The following is a 17,617-nucleotide window of genomic DNA, read 5'->3' on the forward strand; positions in this document are numbered from 1 at the left end:
ACTGCTTAAGTGCAAAGAATACAATAAATATGTTTCATACTTCCATTTTTATTTCTTAACTGCGATAAATTGAAATAGCCATATTTTTATTTTAAATATTGTTACTATGTTTGTGTCCATCTCAAATACCCCTCCTCCTCTCCCCCTTTCTTTCCTAACTTGGCTGGTGAAATAGTAAATTGGCTGCCATATGGCAAGACCGCTTTTCCAAGAGTGGAGCTTTACTGCCCAGTGTGGCGTGGGGGTTAATGGTGGTGGTAGAAAGAGTGTGTGTGTGTGTGGTGGAGAGAGGGAGGGGAGGTTTTGGGATTTGGGCTCTTTCACTGTCCTGCGGCCGGCTTGGCTAATTTCTCTAATTTGCAGACAGTCTGGGCTCAGGCTCAGGGCTCAGAGGCTAAAGACTCGGCGCTCCAGGATAGCAGGCTAGCAGACTCATCTCACTCCTGGACACACATCACATCCGGGACATCAGATAACTTCCAGGGAGGGAAACCTCTCGTGCAGGCAGGGCAAAAGGGAACTGGGCCTTTTTGCGCAGAGAGGGAGGGAGGGAGGGAGACGACGGCACCAGACGAGCCAAAAAGGATAAGTGGGGGAAAGACCTGAGATCAGCTGTCTGGGACAGAGAACATCAGACAAAGTGATGTGACCTGAGACGTGATAACGCTAAGTTGGTGGTACCTGGGTGTTTTGTATTAGTCTGGTTAAAACGGACAACTGTTACCATGCATAGTCTAAGTCTGTACTGCTCTAGTGTCCATAACAGTGCAGAGAAAGCTGCCACCTGTTCTACCAAATGTTGGTTACACAAGCAGGTTTAATTAGCGGCTGGTAAAAAAACCCCACAAGTTTTTAAATAGCTGTGGTGAAGGAGACACAGTGAAGGTATGGGAAGTGGGACACTAGAGGCATAGGGATGCACGATTGTGACATTCTGGCCCGATACTGATGCTTAAAAAAACAATTTGGCCCAAAGCCGATGTCAGTGTTTTGTTTATTTTGTTTTTGCTGTTATTTATTTCCCTTCTGTGCCAGAGGAAAGAAAGACGTCTTCATTGTAAAAAATTAACTGAGCTGTTTAAAAGTCATTCAGCATTTTCAACTCTTTGAATGAGCACAAATTCAATCATAAAAATGTATGAAAAAACTTTAATTTAACCTTCTTTAGCATGAAAAAGATTTTTTTTTTTTTAAATAACTGCTTCAAAAGCCCAATATTAGCAAAAAAAAGTTCAAATATTAGTTTTGTGAAACATACATTAAATGTAAATGTAAAAGCGATTAGAAACAAAAGCAGTGTTTCCCACACATAGACTTTACTTGGGCGGGCCGCCCATATATTAACGGCCGCCCAAGTATATTTGGCGAACCATTTTAGCATTTTTATTTTGTATTTTCTTATGCAAATGTCATCTTATTTGCCCAATAGGCCGATGGCAGTCAACAAGGCGAATATCGATCGAACATTGTATCGGCCGATGAATCGATGCATCCCTAAATAAAGGTTTATTGGGTCTAACAAAAGCAAAGTAAAACCTACTGTGACTACTGATAATGTACTTGTCTTTGCATTTACATTCAGTAAAAAGTATTAATATACATTAGGTGGTAAGATAATCATTCATTCATTATAAAACCCACATAATGCATACTAGAGTCCAGTGAACCCATATGAATATACATGATATACCATGTTAAAGCATTTAATCATACGCATTAGCAGTACAACAGAGAACTAATGGTCACTCTAGGACGGAGTACATCTGTCTCCCTATGCTTCAAGGACACAAATAGGGCAATTAGGAGTATAAAGTAAATAATCCTATTGTTTACCCATCAATAACCACTGATCCCACCAGCTAGCACCACCCCAAAGCCCCCAGTACAAGTACACCCAAACCAATGGGCAACCAGCTCATGATGTGTGTGTTGCGCCGTACTGTACCTTCGCCTAATTGAATCCAAGTTTGATGGTGTAAACACAATTCAAGATCAAGCTAAAAATGAAGAAAATGATTAGGAAAGCCTAAATGCCATATCTTTAATTTTTGAGTAAGTAATAAGTAAATAAGTCATTTGGTGTGATACCACTTTGTTATAGACACACATATATGCAAATAGTGTTTATAAATCAAAGCATCAGAAACTACAATGGAGTCACCTCTCATTTTTTAATTGTGGTCTCGCTATTTCTTTTGTGAAACTCATACGTAAAAATCCTAACCCATGTCCACTTACTAGCTTTTTGCAAAGCTTAAAGGGTGTTTTGAAGTGGGGTTGTATGAGGTACTTAGTAGATGGTGGTCAGCATGGCCCCAGTTTGGAGAAGCAGACAGGAGTTACCGCATGGAAGCAAAGCAGTGTTCTGCTGTGGACGGTGCTGGCAGCAAAACGTATTTTAGCCACCTAAAAACATCATTATCAGTTTAGGAGTATGCTATATTTAGAATATTTTCACCGCTTTATGTTGCCGCCAGACAGCTCTTTACGATGGGGAACTGAAACCGTTACCTATGCTCTCTTCAAAGCCACCAGACTCCTTTGACAAAAACATTAATTTTGTCCAACAAACACAGGGCTTTCATCCATGAGACCGCTGATTGGGTCCCGTGTGAAACCAACAACATGTTGTTTCTCTTCACAATGTTAAGTTTCATTTTCGCTTTACAAATGTAGTCATTTGTTTTTTTCCTAAAACCTAACTAAGTGATTTTGTTGCCTAAACCTAAGCAAGTGTTGTTGTTTGAATTCACAACGTTAACCGCGTGTTTACCGCGACAGTAGTGGAGCGTCATAGTGTGACGCACTGTGCTACCCAGTATGTGAGGAGGTGAGATGAGAACATGTTGGTTCTGCGAGGTGAAATTACCGTTTTTGTCAAAAAAGTCTGGTGGCTTTGAAGAGAACATAGATAACGACTTCACTACCCCATCAGAGAGGGCTGTCTGATGGCAAGGTAAAGCAGTGAAAATATTCTAAATATAGCGTACACTTAAAGGTGCATTTAATAACATTGATAACATTCAGCCACTAGATGCCGCATTTTCCCTCCCCCGTTCCATTGCATTTACTTCACAACAAGTGGTTGCCAGGCACTTACCGTCAAACTCAGCCATTTATCTAACTGACGACCCTGAGATAACACCTGACACCAACGTCGCTTTACTATTGCCTCACAAGCCTTGTTAGAAGTGGGAATCGAACGTCAGATATCGTCCACTGAGATAAACAAAACATTCATTTTGGACCCGGAAATGATTAATTCACAATCATAATAACTTTTTTTCAGGAAAAGCCACGCTTTTATTCTGCACCTTTGTAACGGCTCTGTGGATGTATTATGTCAAAAAAAATATTCGTCTACATAACAAATGTTATCAATAAGACCTTTAAACTGACATTGATTTTTTTTAGGTGACTACAATACATTTTGCTGCTGCCCCCGTCCACAGCTGTACATTGCTTTGGTTCCATGCTGGTACTCCTGTCTGTTCGTGCCGACCATCATCTACTGTCATAATACACTGATATGGATAAGTACGACATACAACCCCACTTCAAAAGATCTGAACAATCCCTTTAAAGATAGAAACTTAATGCCTTACTGCATAACATGACAGCTAACAGGTTATCTGTCATCTTATCAGATAAAGGGCCAGTGATTTTCTTTGAAAGAGACTGAAAGTGAAAACAATCCTGTCATGGAAGAAATGCAGCCGCTCACACATAGTTTGTTTACAGCGTCTTGGCCATGAGTCAGAATCTGCGTCCATTCTCCTTCTGCAATGGGAACATACCACACCCTGAAATATATGAAACTTAGGGATAGGTGATGACAATGTTTCCAACACGCACTCTATCTGTCTTAGTTTCTGGGTGCCCCTAATCCCTCTTGCTCTCTCGGTGCTCCCGTCCCTTGGTGTTTTTCCATCTTCGCAAACGGTAAACAGTAAACAGCTGAGCGGCAGATTCTGAGACAAAAAAAAAGAGGATTATTTGACTGTTTAGGCGTTGTTACCATGGTACCGTAGTTGTTGTCCCTAGCTACAACCACATTCACTTGACGAGGAAGTAGATGACCTATAGGAAGTAGCCATAGAAACATCACTTTTCAGGGGGTTGTTGTTTACTGAGCCCGTTCAGCTTAGTTTTCCATCAGATCCCTTTAACCAGAGGGATTATCCCTGCTGACTGAACCTTAAATATGTAAGATTACATTATTGCATTTCACTACAAACATGTATGGGCAATTGTTTTTCCTGGAAGCATCTTTGTTTTGTGAGGCTTTTTTTTTTCCCCCTCAAGCAGTGCTTGAGGGGGAAAAAAAATATGTGCCAGTACTCCTCTTAGTCACGTGTTGGTGTTTGTATCGGCTGGTATCAGCAATCTCTTGTGGCTTATTCCTATTTATTTATTTATTTTATTTATTTTATTTATTTTATTTATTTTATTTATTTTATTTATTTTATTTATTTATTTATTTTATTTATTTATTTATTTATTTATTTATTTAAGCATGTCATAATTTAAGCATGTCATACTGCCAGTCATAATCAGTTGTGATTTTATTGCTATATTATTATACTTAGGCTATGATCTCTTCTATAGTAGGCCTATAATAGGTGATGTGTTTAGTGTCAATAGGTAAAGTACTTTCCTTTCCTGTGTTATTTGTAGCATATAGTAGGTTCATCATTCAGCTTTTAGGAGCAGTGTCCCAGTCAGGATGCATCTACATATTATGCAGCAGGATAAAGAGACACATTCTCATTGAATACAGTCAATAAAAGATACTAGGCGATATTGGATTTGGGGGTCTTTTTTTGGAGGACAATTTGAAGGTTTTTGACTTAAAAGTATGCAATTTTACATAATTTTGGACCATTATTTCTAGTTAAATGATTATTTTATAAATTAATTTATGAATCAACATTATGAATCTCCCAGAGAACCTGATATGGAGAGGGCAGAAAAGAGTACCGGCAGCTTGTGAGAAGTGCCGGTACGCAAGAAAAAGTCACTGTACGCCAAGAAGTAAAACGTAGAAGTGCTGCTACTGCATGCCGACGAGTATCGACCCACTTCGAACACTGTTCTTAATGGATAGAGGTCTTTGGTGGTTGGAAGTCACGTTGTTATCAGTGGGTGAGTGGGAAATCCTAAAGTCAGAGTTTGTCTCTGGCATGCTTTGTTTTCACATCACTTTTCTTTAAACTCTATTGTGCGACCAGAGGAAGGGTTTTCTGATCTATGCCAACAGAGAGATAACATTTAAGATGCACCTTATTGTGCCGCGGGACGTTTCATTTCCAGTTTGTTCACATCATAAAGTGAGACTTGGCAAACATTCGTCAAATAATTCTGAACTTGTTCGACCTGCCAACTCGCTTCAGGGGACGCTGTAAATTCCCTGGAAGAAGCCTTTTGTTTGGCAAAGACAATTAAATGACAGATAAGAACAGCGTCCCAAGCTCTTATGAAAGCAATCATGTTGACATGTGAGGGAAAAATCCTATGTGGTGTCTAAAGGTCAAGGGGTTCAAAGTACATAATCCAGGTATGATTTGAAACACAAAGGTCAAATCATTTTAATCTTGATGTATATACAAAACAACAGACTTAAATCTTTTCTCTATTTGTCTGAAGATTGGTGTAATGCGTTGGGTATTGTAAGTTAGATTTCAACGACTCATCTCCTCCTACTCTTTGTTTTGGTCATTGGTTAATTCTGTGGAACTGCAACCAGGCCACATTTTAAGGAGGGGTTGTTTCGATTTGACTTCTGCAGTGTGTGTGGTTAGTACCTGGCCAAGCTGGGCGATGAAGAAAATAGAACAAAGGGTCTCAATCTTCATTTCAGTAAAGGTTATAAATAAAAGTGGATTAATATGATTATGCACTAACAAAATCAGCTATTTCAAAGGGCTGTCAATCGATTAAAACATTTATTTGCAAATTAATTAAACCATTTTTGTCTGTTCAAAATGTACCTTAAAGGGAGATGTGTCAAGTATTTAATACTCTTATCAACATCGGAGTGGGAAAATATGCTTTCTTTATGCAAATGTATGTATATATATATATTACTGGAAATCAATTACCAACACAAAACAATGGCAAATATTGTCCAGAAACCCTCACAGGTACTACATTTAGTATAAAAAATATGCTCAAATCATAACATGGCAAACTGCAGCCCATCAGGGAACAACAGCTGTCAGTGTGTCAGTGTGCTGACTTGACTATGACTTGCCCCCAAACTGCATGTGATTATCATAAAGTGGGCATGTCTGTAAAGGGGAGACTCGTGGGTACCCAGAGAACCCATTTTCATTCACATATCTTGAGGTCAGAGGTCAAGGGACCCCTTTGAAAATGGTTATGCCAGTTTTTACTCACCAAAATTAAGCATAGGTTTGGAACATTATTTATGCTCCTTTGCCACAAGCTAATATGACATGGTTGGTACCAATGGATTCCTTAGGTTTTTATAGTTTCATATGATATCAGTATCTTCACTTGAAAAACTGAGCCCGCTACAACCTCCGAAAGACCAAATAGAGTTAATGCTTTATTATCGTGTTAACTTTGACAGCACTACTTTTTAATTATCTCAGTAAAGCCGCAGGCAAATACAGTAGAACTACTGACAAACAGGTTTTTCAACTTTCTTTAACTGTTCGCCACCTTGTTGACTCTGTGGTATACTGATGAAGGGATGCAAGATACAGATTAAAGATAAAGTGTGCTTCTCATTCTTAAACCAAAGCGTGACTATTATTACCATTGCATCATTCTGTTGCACACCCGTTGCATTGCAAACGAGTTTCTGGGAGTGGATTTATTCAGAGCATGCATCGGTTGTGTTTTTCTGCCTTTGTGCAAACCACTTCATCAACGACTCAAAAGTTGCAATGAAAACTGACTGTGCACAACTCGGCCAAAGTACAATTCTGTATATACAGTCAAAATTAGATCAAATCTGACAGCCTTTCACGTCTGTTTATCCTTATATGGTTAACGCGAAGTGAGAGCTCACACTTTCTCACCATCATCTGTTGCAATGAGCCAGAGTTTCTCAGAGGCTGACTGCGACAAACAAAAATAACATCTCATTTTCACACCTCTACTGGGTTGCATGCCATCACAGAGGAGGAAGGAAGAAGACGGACCCACCAGAGGCCCCAACAAACAACATCCTTATCTGCAATCATCATCAGCCTGTTTACCGCGCACACAAAACCATGCGAGGGATTTTATAGTGAACGCTTCTATTTAAGAGGTGTTATTGTCACCTCTGGAAGTCAATTTATACATTATATTTTCTCTTCCCACGGCTGTATGCAATACAAACACATCCTTTTGTCTTTTCATGACCCCGATGAAACAATGAGCGAAATGCATTGCTCAGGCTATTGTTAATTAAATAACCTTGATCATGTACTGATATGTGCTCGGTGTCCGGTCAGTGTTATTATATCACAAACATTTGGGGCTTATTTATTCTGAGTATTGACGTTCATCTTGCCTGTTACTGGCAACTCTCGTTCTGTGGAACACGCTCCGTGGCACAGTCTCTTCTTTTTCAGAAAGCGCTTGCCTTTTGTGCATGTTAATAGAGATATTTGCGATTTAAAAAAAAAAGGCTCAACCAAAGGATGCGTGTGAGATGTATGTGTAAAATGTATGCTGTGATTCTCTCAGTTTAGACATGTGACTGTTCACACTTGTAGTAGCAGAAGGGGAAACGTATGGATGGTGTGGCACGAGACCGGTTGGGGATATTTGCAAACTATTTACAAAAGTTACTTCTCTCTGAAAACAAATGTATTTACGAGATGCTTTAAGTGACGGGGTTGTATGGATTTTACAAACTTAGCTTTGCATTCAAATGATCGTCCTTTCATTAGATTAGATTAGATCAGATGGCAGTCTCTCGTCAGGCACATACACACATCACATTACCCCTGGCCTACTGTAATGAGAGCCCGTTCTCTGATTCATCACATTTGACAGAGAAATTAATAAATTGCAACCAGCATGAGACAAACTTTTTTTTAGTTTATACAGCTAAAAAAAACTTGAGCTTTAAGCGGAACAGAAAGGCTAGTTCTCTTACACATATCTGTATTTCTGCATTTCTTTTAATCTAAATGAAACCATCTGAGAAGTTTAGAGGGGGAATCATTCTTCGGAGGAACTGCTAACAACTCATAGGCATCGGAAATGCTACAGGGCCCCCAATCTGTTCACAACATCAAGTCACACTATAACTGTAAAAACATAGTCATTTTAAGCCCAACCATGTTGTTATTTCTTGAACCTTAAGAACCACATTAAGCACGTGTTTACTGCGGCCGTAAAGTGACGCCGAGGGGTCTGACAAAGCGTTGGTATGTGATGAGTTAGGATGAGAGCGTGTTGGGAGATTGCTTTCCGTGCAAAACCAAAAGTCTTTAGTTTACTCTTTACGTAACCTTACATAAGAAAGTCTGCTAAGGGTGGTTGTTATTTATTCACGCTTGTTACATTATGTTATTATTTTAACACAATACGTCTTTTTTCTAACCTTAACCAAGTACTTTTGTTGCCTAAACCTAACCAATCGTTTCACAACGTTAACCACGTTGCATTGTGCAATTCTGCAAGCGTGATACGAGGCTGATATATGAAACATATGTTTGGTTCAGAAACATCGACATTCAGCGTATCCCGTGGTTTGTAGAAACGTACAATGGCAACATTTTTTCTGGTGCCTGGGTTTCCTTAATTTTGAACAATGCATTGTAATTTATATTGTTTTTAAAATATTATAAAAATTTAATCTTAAAAGTAATTACACCTGTCAAATAAATGTGTAAATGTAATATAGTATAAAAGTATAAAGTAGCAAATGGAACCACTTTTGAAGTGCAGTATTGGAGTATTGGATTGCTTTACCATAATGATTGTATATATACAGTATATATACAGTATATGTATATATATATGTTTATTTGCTCCAGTTGACCTCAGTAAGAAACATATGTTGTAACTTGCTGCAGATGTTATCCTAATTTGCTGCTCGGTTCAACAACTTGCAGCGCCAGCAGATTTAGGAAGCTAATTTGTGATTCAGAAAGCTTCCATAATCTTTCTATGCCACTCAATTATCAGAGGGTGTTTATCTCAATCCCCTACTTTCTGAACTAATGAGACTCTAATAGCCTCAAACGCTAATTATTGCTAATGCTAGCCATCCCCTACAGCACATACAATTAATATCTAGCAGGCCCCAAATTACATGAGCTCCAACAACAGCAGAGTGAGGGGCCTCATTGGGAGACTTAAAGACGGAGTGATGGGGAGAATAAGGATAAGAAAGGGGTGACGTAAGAGTGTAGCAAAGTCTGCACGCTTTTGCCTTGTGGTCAACAGGTGGGCCCGTGCACCACCGGCTCCCCCTCTCCGCAATCTCACAGACCACCAGCTAAAGGGGAAGACTTTAGCCAAGATCTGTCTGGCAGACAGAGAAGGGGATTTCAGCACCAAATCCAGCGGATCAATAAAAATGTCTGCTAATTAGGCTTTCCAGAAAAGGAGGCGGGGGATGGGAGGAGAGTGAGACAGTGGAGGAGGAGGAGAAGAAGAGAGAAAGAAAAACATCAGATCAGCTCGTGCTGATTCAGATGTCTAGACAGATCAGGAAAATCCCCAGACAGGCGTTGCCTGCTGTGGAAAATCAGGTGAACCACACTAGGTGACTGCTCACCTCGCTCTTTGGATCAATCAATGTTGCCAGGAATCAGGCTCGCCCTCCCTCCCACACTCGCTCCATCACTCTCTTCCCCACTCAGAGGCAACCTCCCAAGCTACAGCGATCAGTTTCTCTGACCTCAATCCTTCCTTCTCCTCCTCCTCCCACCTTTTCTTTGCCCTCCTCCTTTTCCCTGCCCCTCCTCCTTCCTTCCTCTGGACATCACCACTTTGACCTAAATCTCCTCATTTAATCTTCTTCTTCTTCTCGTCTTTTGGATAACAATCAACCCCCTAATTGTCTTAATCTCACTGGTCTTTTATTGTCCCCGGGGCGTCATGCGTACCGCAGAACAAAAACATTAACCACAGATCAATACTTGGCATCATGCCACAGCTACCACCACGGTCTTTATCGATTATCACTAATTTAAGGTCGGGCTGCTGATGGATTTAATTAAAATTTAAAAAAAGGTGGGGCATGTCAGTTTTAGAAGAGAAAATAATCTTTGTTGTTTGTCAAAGAAAAGTGTGAGTATCATATTTCATTGAGAGGGGCTGATATTATGGTTTTATCAATCAGTGTTTTTCTTCATAGAGAGCAAAATGTAATAAAGAGATGAATAGCAGTGCTACCTCAGGTGAAAGAGAATATATTTCTTTGGAAATGTGAGAAAAAATATCCACATTTTGTGCATCATCTGTGGATTAAATCCAACTTCAGCAGCACAATCCAACAATTGTAAACACCTTCTTCAAATCCCCCCCGCCCCCAAGCCTCTTGTTATGCTCTCTAAATAAAACAAATCTGTACATAGTCAATTTCTAAAATGAGAAGCTTATGGAATAGCACTCTCAGTTATATTACAATACGGCTTTTAGGCCCTGAGCCAAAGATATTAGCTTCGGAGCAGCGGTAAGCCCAGGATCAAGCTAAGGTTAGGCGGTGATTTGTGTATGATTTTGAAATGACAACCAACCGGGGACGATAATCAAAATATTCAGAACAATAACAGATAATCTGTTTCAGTGGCCGCGCTCCGCGCCATCTGTTGAGGAGTGTGGCAGTGTGGGGGAGGGGGGATCTTGTTGTTCACGTGTGTGTGTGTGTTTCATTGATGTAAATAAGATGTGGATGTAATCACCGTGACGTCACCCATTGGTTTGGGGACTGCTGTTTTGAAGCCTCAAGTTCGGCATTTTGGCCGTCGCCATCTTGTTTTTTTGCAACCAGAGGTGACACAAGAGGGTGGAGCTAAGCACAACTGAACGCTGAATAGGACATTTTCATGCAACCAGAGAGGTTATAATTAACTTTCACGAACTGAAAACACACTGTGAAAGGGTTAAAGTTGTAAAACAAAAACACGAACATCTCCCAGACTGGACAGCTCCGTGGTAGCGACCTGTCAATCACAAGGTAGCCACGATATTTGACTCTAAATGGGACCATAATTTACTAAATGAACATCATGCTGTATTGAAGAAGACTAGAAACTAGCGATTGAGACCATAAACTCATGTTTACAATGTTTACTGATAAATCAAGTGAGAAGTAGGCTCATTTTCTCATAGACTTCTATACAATCAGACTCCTTTTTGCAACCAGAGGAGTCGCCCCCTGCTGGCAGTTAGAAAGAATGCAAGTTTAAGGCGCTTCAGCATCGGCTTCACTTTTCAGACCCGGAGGTTGCCCATTGGTGTGTTTACATGGAAGCATCTGTATATCGTTTTTTACTTTTTTCATTTGCAATATTCAGATTGGTGTATTTTTGGGTCTGTCACGGTACGTCAAGATGTTGTAACTGGGGATGCACCGATACCGATAGCGGATCAGATATCAGGCCGATACTGATTCAAATAGTCGGATCGGGTATCAGTGACAATGGGGCAGATCTATTCAATGTAATTCTATGTTTATATACTATATACATTATATACTGAAATTTGAATTCCTGCTTAAGTTTTGACCAATTTGTTGCTGCATTAAAAAGGTTTACACTTGAATTGTAATTCCTGTTAAGGTTAAAGCTCTTTTACCTAGTGTACGATTTATTATTTTAATAATAGATAACAATTCAGTAAACATATATCTATGTATTTATTTGTTACATTTTGTTTTACAAAGTCAGGAGAGCAATGTTTAAGTCAAGCCTGATGTTGCCTTACACATTAAAGAATGATCCCAGTCACTTCCACACAGTGAGTCAGACATCTTATTATTAAACACTTGTACCAGATCGGTATCGGCCGATACCCAGATTCTAGATATAGCTATCTTGACGGAAAAAGTTGGATCGGTGCATCCCTTGTAACCACAGAATATGACTTACTAATATGAAATCCCCTATTCTTCTTCCCCTTTTGTGTTTTCTTCCCGCTCCTTGGCACATCATTTTTTTATATATTGTTATGTCTTTAAAATATAGTTCCCACTGTACACACCTCTATTCACACACCATCCTTTTTCCCCTCTTACAACATCAACAGCCCCTCCCTCCCTCCTCTCCTCCGTCCCTCTCTCTCAGTGGGTGAGTCTGGAGCTGCATCACAGTCAGATGACACTGTCTGACTCTGCTCTGTTGTAATCTGACATGGCTAATCTAATCTCTCTGTCTTCGCAGATTGGCACACTACCTGGGTCCCTCCAGCCAATTAGGGCCCATCTGTACAGCACGCCATGCAGGCCAAAGCCGGCAAGCCACCGTAGAGGCCCTGCCAGCCTGGTCGAGCCGCTGCAGGGCTCAGGCTGTCTGGGGCCCAGTATATCTGCTTCCATAACAGCCCATCTGCCCGCGGCTTGGCCTGGTCCACTTTCATCCCCGGTGGCACAAAAGATTAGAGACTTTGCTGCCAATTAAAGCACTTGTTGCGATACAGTTGTTAGGTAATCACCAAAGCAATGATTCAACACTTATTAAGTGGGCTATTTTGGCACCAACTGTCTCTTTATCATTATTGCTTCTGCAATTCAGAGAAGGTTCCTTTTCTACACAGTAAGATCACATGATATTTCACAACATTATTTTTTTTGCATTTGCAGAGTTTGATGTAGCCCAGAAAAAAAGACAATATAGCGGTACGTTTTCTTTAAAGTTTTCATCTGAAAGCTGGGAACCTGAGGATTAAATTGTGTCAAGTTGTTCTAGTCATAAATAAGAAATAAACATGAATTAATCAATTAATTCATTAAGTAAAATAAATTGTGAAAGTGTAAAAGGGCTAAGAACATTATGATAGAAGTACATGATGGCCATTCTCATGCTCACTTATGTCTCATAAATTGTTGCAGCAATTTTTGGGTTGATATCATTTGTTACACAGATTTTGTGCTAAATTTAACAATTTTTTTACCACTCGAGAATTGATAAAAATGATCAATAATCCCTCGAAAATACCACATTAAGACACCAAGATCTTGAGAAGGTCATACAGTAGAAGAAACCATGTTGTGGTTTGGTTTCAAAAACTTTTGACATTTTGAGATTTCTGCTAGATTTGTATTTTTCGGCGATTGGATGGCGAGCATAGACACTGCTTAGAAACCCCCTTATTGTCTGAATGCTCTAGGTCTCTAGTCTGATCCATCCATCCTCTGAATGCTCTAGGTCTCTAGTTTGTGGTTGTAAAGTTTCATGGGGTTGTGATTATCCTAGAGGTCATAACAGGTCATTTTATACAGTGAGGTCAAGTTTAAAAAAATGTTCTCACTATATGAAACAGCTACTATGAGGACTAACATCATCACACATGAATACAACTGGGCTCATTAGTCTCAGCTTTACAGTGATACCACATTTTAGAATAGACAAAACTAACACATTTGTACTGCATGCAAGAAACTGCATGTGATTATCATAAAGTGGGCATGTCTGTAAAGGGGAGACTCGTGGGTACCCAGAGAACCCATTTTCATTCACACATCTTGAGGTCAGAGGTCAAAGGAACCATTTGAAAATGGCTATACCAGTTTTTCCTCGCCAAACTTTAGCGTAAATTCGTAGTTATTTATCGTTCTTCCCGACAAGTTAGCATGACATGGTTGGATTCCTTAGTTTTTCTAGTTTCATATGATATCTGTATCTCAATGGATCTTCTTAGAGACAGAATAGCGGTCGGGCGGTGTTAAGGGTTTAAACACACATTAGCAATTTGATCTTAACTTATGATAACATGCTGTGGCTGTTTTCAGTTTTGCAACTCTACTGAAATATATTTTTTTTGCACTGTCAGCATTTTAAACTCTATGACCTATCACGTAACATGCATTTTCTTGCTTTTTATGCAAATAAAGCATAAGTAATGTGATCTAATCATTGTTTAGATTTCCTTACTTATAAAATAAATTGTATTGTCAGTGCATAAACTGTACAAATTGTGCTCTTATTGTACCTGGTGTCTGTAATATCACTGAGACGGAGAGGTAAATACACTGAAAGAGGGTCAGAGGCCTTCTAACAGCTTATTTTCTCATCAAGCCAGTCTCACTTAATCACCTTAGCTAAATTAGTTTGAAATTAGCCCTCTTTCTAACTCCCCGTCCTCCGTCTTTCCCCTCCTTTTCTCTCCCCAGTCGTTTTCACAGCTTTATGGATTAGACAGATTACACGTCTGAAACTCTGTTTTTGTTCTTTCTCTCTGTTTCAGTCGCCCCCCTGTACTTCCATCTCGAGGGGTGTTAATCCAGGAGGATGCTCACTGTCTCAACATGTTGTTTTTTCCTTCAAACCTGCTACAGCTGAGTTCATAACACAACAAATAGATCTAGTTTAAAGTGATGGAATGACATGAGTTTATCTTCATATTGTGAGGCAAAGCTAACACTATTTACTAGGGGTGTTACAATACATCGATCTGGATTGATATATTGATTCAATGGTCAACGATCCAAAATCATCGATGCAAAGTAGCCATAAAATATGCTTTTATTTTGAAATTCTTAAGTGATAAGACACATAGACGTGTGGCACTTCATAGTGAACAACAGGAGGTCTATTTTTAATGCTTTTTATTAAAAAGAATAAATTGTTTTTCATTTAAATGTCTTGAAGAGCCCAGTAATAAAATCGTCAAATCATAATTTTGTTGCTTTTTGTGAGTTGATATAAATGTATTTGATTTTGTTAAATGAAATATGATATTGTCTCACATCTTTCGCATTGAAATCGGATGATGGCGTACTTTGTGATATCAGCAAATATTGTATCGTTCATACAAAGAATCAGCATAATATGGTATCGAGATGAAACTTGTGATTTAGTCCCCGACCTCTTGATCTACTGGAACAGCAGTCTGGGAATAAGTGAAGTACAACTACGCAAATACAGAACCTTTCAATGAGTTTGGGAAGTATTTTCCGTGGTTTGACATTTAGGTGTGGCAAAGTGACTCATATCTGTTTTTGTTACAGTAAAGAGCATGGAAATGCCTTCAAGTCTTTCTTTCTTGTGGACGTTCCCCAACAGGCACACTTTAGTGTTTGTATGTGCCATTTTTAGTTTAATTGCCGGTTTCATGAAGCAGGTGTCACAAGCCAAAGGCTTTCATTTTGTTGTCAGGAGGCTGCACTATTATTAGTGATTTGATTTATAGTCAGAAATGCTACTAGCTTGCCACTGCGTTCACTAGCAGAGGAATAATAAGAACGCCTTTTTGTGAAAGCTTCGGGGCTGAAATCATTAGTTGGTTCATCAGTCGACTGAAAGTAATAAACTCTTTTGATAACCGATCAATCATGTAACTCAAATGCGCCAAACATTTTGAAGATTTACTGCTTTTCTCTGTTTTATATCAAGGTGAATTAAATATCTTTGGGTCTCAGACTGATGGTTGGACAAAGCAACATTTATTGACTAAACGATTGATTAATTAATAAAAAAAAAAAAGCTTGCAGGGTATTGTAACTGTTCTCTGATGAGCGGGGTCCAGTATCTCATTTTATCCCAACAGACTTAAAGGGTCCTTTTCATTTCCTCGCATCCCCTCTCCTCCCGTTCCCCCTCCGCCATCATAGAGGATCTTCCAATAACCTTGAAGCGGCAGTAGGATGAATATTTTTGGCATTATTTGGCAAAAATTACATAATAACCTTTCAGCATATTATAATTCAAATGTTCTGAGAGAAAACTAGACTTCTGCACGGCTCTGTTTACAAGCTTTAAAAAAATCTAGCCCGTGACGGGAGACTTTGGCCAATCACAGGTCATTTCAGAGAGAGAGCGTTCCTATTGGCTGTTCATTCAACAAAGACAGCTGTCAATCACTCGCGAACTGTAATGCCTATATGTAGTGTACTGTTTAGCTATAAAATGAGAAGGTTTGCTCCGGCTGGTGGGCGGTGCTTGGTATTTCCTCAACTGATCTCAACATGGCTGCCGGGTAACAAACATTCCTATTTTACATCTAAACAGTACACTACAAGATGTTTCTGAAAACAGGAGAGAAATAGGCATTACAGTAACAGAATCTTGATTCATATTTGATCAGCGTGGCCTAGTTTGACCGTTTGATCGGTGTTTGCGAGAGACGAGACGGCAAGGCTCCAGCTCGGCTCTGATTGGTTGTTTTCCTCCGGTCTGTGAAATCTTGCAGATGTCATTAGGAGCACCGGAGGACACAGAGGCACATGATTTTTTTTTCTTCAAATTACCTGTCTCATGCACTACTGTCAGGATATAGTGATTGTTTTATATAAAAAAAAAACTTTGTGTCCATTTCAACCCACTGCTGCTTTAAGACCTTTAAGTTATTAAGTGAATATAATATGATGATGATGATGAAGCATATTTAAAAAAAGAGCTGCCTGTCATGCTTTGTCACCACCAGTACTTGCATAAAAACACATCCTCTTTTCTTAGTTTCTTTCTTTTTTTTACCGTCAAATTCAGATACTCACATAGGATTTTAGTTTTACATGTTTATTGAGGCGTTTTGCTTTTGTACCTTTTAATGGGACTGTTTGTAACTTTCAGGAATGCTTGTTAACAGCGACACCTGTGGCCGTTAAGTCAACGAAAGTCAGCATCGGGCTCGCGCTTGTGCTCGCTCTAAACAGACATGAACGAGCATCGCTCAAAACAGTGAGGCGACACACGTCAGCTAAAACCACAATATCACTCTATATTTCAGCTGCTTGGCAGTAATGTTAGCTGACCAGACGAAGGTCTCTCCATGAATCAATGCTGATCCTAGTGTTGGCTTATCCTGCTTCAGCCTCCGGGGCTGAAGCAGGAAGAGAAACGTTATCGCCTCTGACCGCGCCCGCAGGGAGACACCGGCATCCGGTCAGAGACGATAACGTTTCTCGCTGCGGAGCCCTGCAGTGTGTAGTGTGCGCGCATGCTCGTGTAGAGGTGGAGCGAGACAGCGAGAACGCGCGCGGCGTGTGAGTGAAGGCATGCAGCGGAGCAGAGGATCAGAGTACAGCAGAGACTCCGGCCCTGGAGACCAAAGCTACGGTCTCCCCGGCGTCCTGCAACTACGGCCAACACTGTTTAACAAGACGGGCTTCACTAGATAGAACTTTGCGGTTTTGGTGCTTCCGTATAGTTTGTGTTGGAGTCTGAGTCTGAACAGCGTAGCCACACGTGAGCGCGCATGGGACACCGACCCGGGATTGATTTATACCTGAAAGAAGTTACAAACAGTCCCTTTAATTTTTTTTTTTTTTTTTAGCAAATATAATTTTTTGGCAACAAATTATCTCTTATTATTTCTCTAATTATTTTTCTAGTGGGGGATGTTAAAACAATATATTTAAAAAAAAAAAAAGATGATCTAAATTAAAATGACATGAATTGCTACTAAGACTCTCCATGTTGCTTAGTGCGCATGCCATAACTTGCCCTGGATGACACATCATTTCCTGCACAGAGAGCAAACG

At 39.8% G+C, this 17,617-nt stretch overlaps 1 long non-coding RNA gene across 3 annotated transcripts in view; it reads left to right on the forward strand.

Moving 5' to 3' along the window:
* LOC119502972 overlaps window positions 1–15,549 on the forward strand; it is a 70,443-nt gene extending 54,894 nt beyond the window's left edge. For 2 of the 3 annotated variants that reach the window (XR_005210230.1, XR_005210229.1), the window contains exons 5-6: window positions 12,360–12,622; window positions 14,383–15,549. This is a non-coding gene — a long non-coding RNA (uncharacterized LOC119502972). Of the gene's footprint in view, window positions 1–12,225; window positions 12,267–12,359; window positions 12,623–14,382 lie in introns of all 3 variants that reach the window. The other variant, XR_005210231.1, reaches the window with a different exon arrangement.
* Window positions 15,550–17,617: the final 2,068 nt, after the last annotated feature.

This window comes from Sebastes umbrosus, chromosome 15, assembly GCF_015220745.1.
Source record: "Sebastes umbrosus isolate fSebUmb1 chromosome 15, fSebUmb1.pri, whole genome shotgun sequence".
In the NCBI taxonomy this organism is placed as follows: Eukaryota; Metazoa; Chordata; class Actinopteri; order Perciformes; family Sebastidae; genus Sebastes; species Sebastes umbrosus.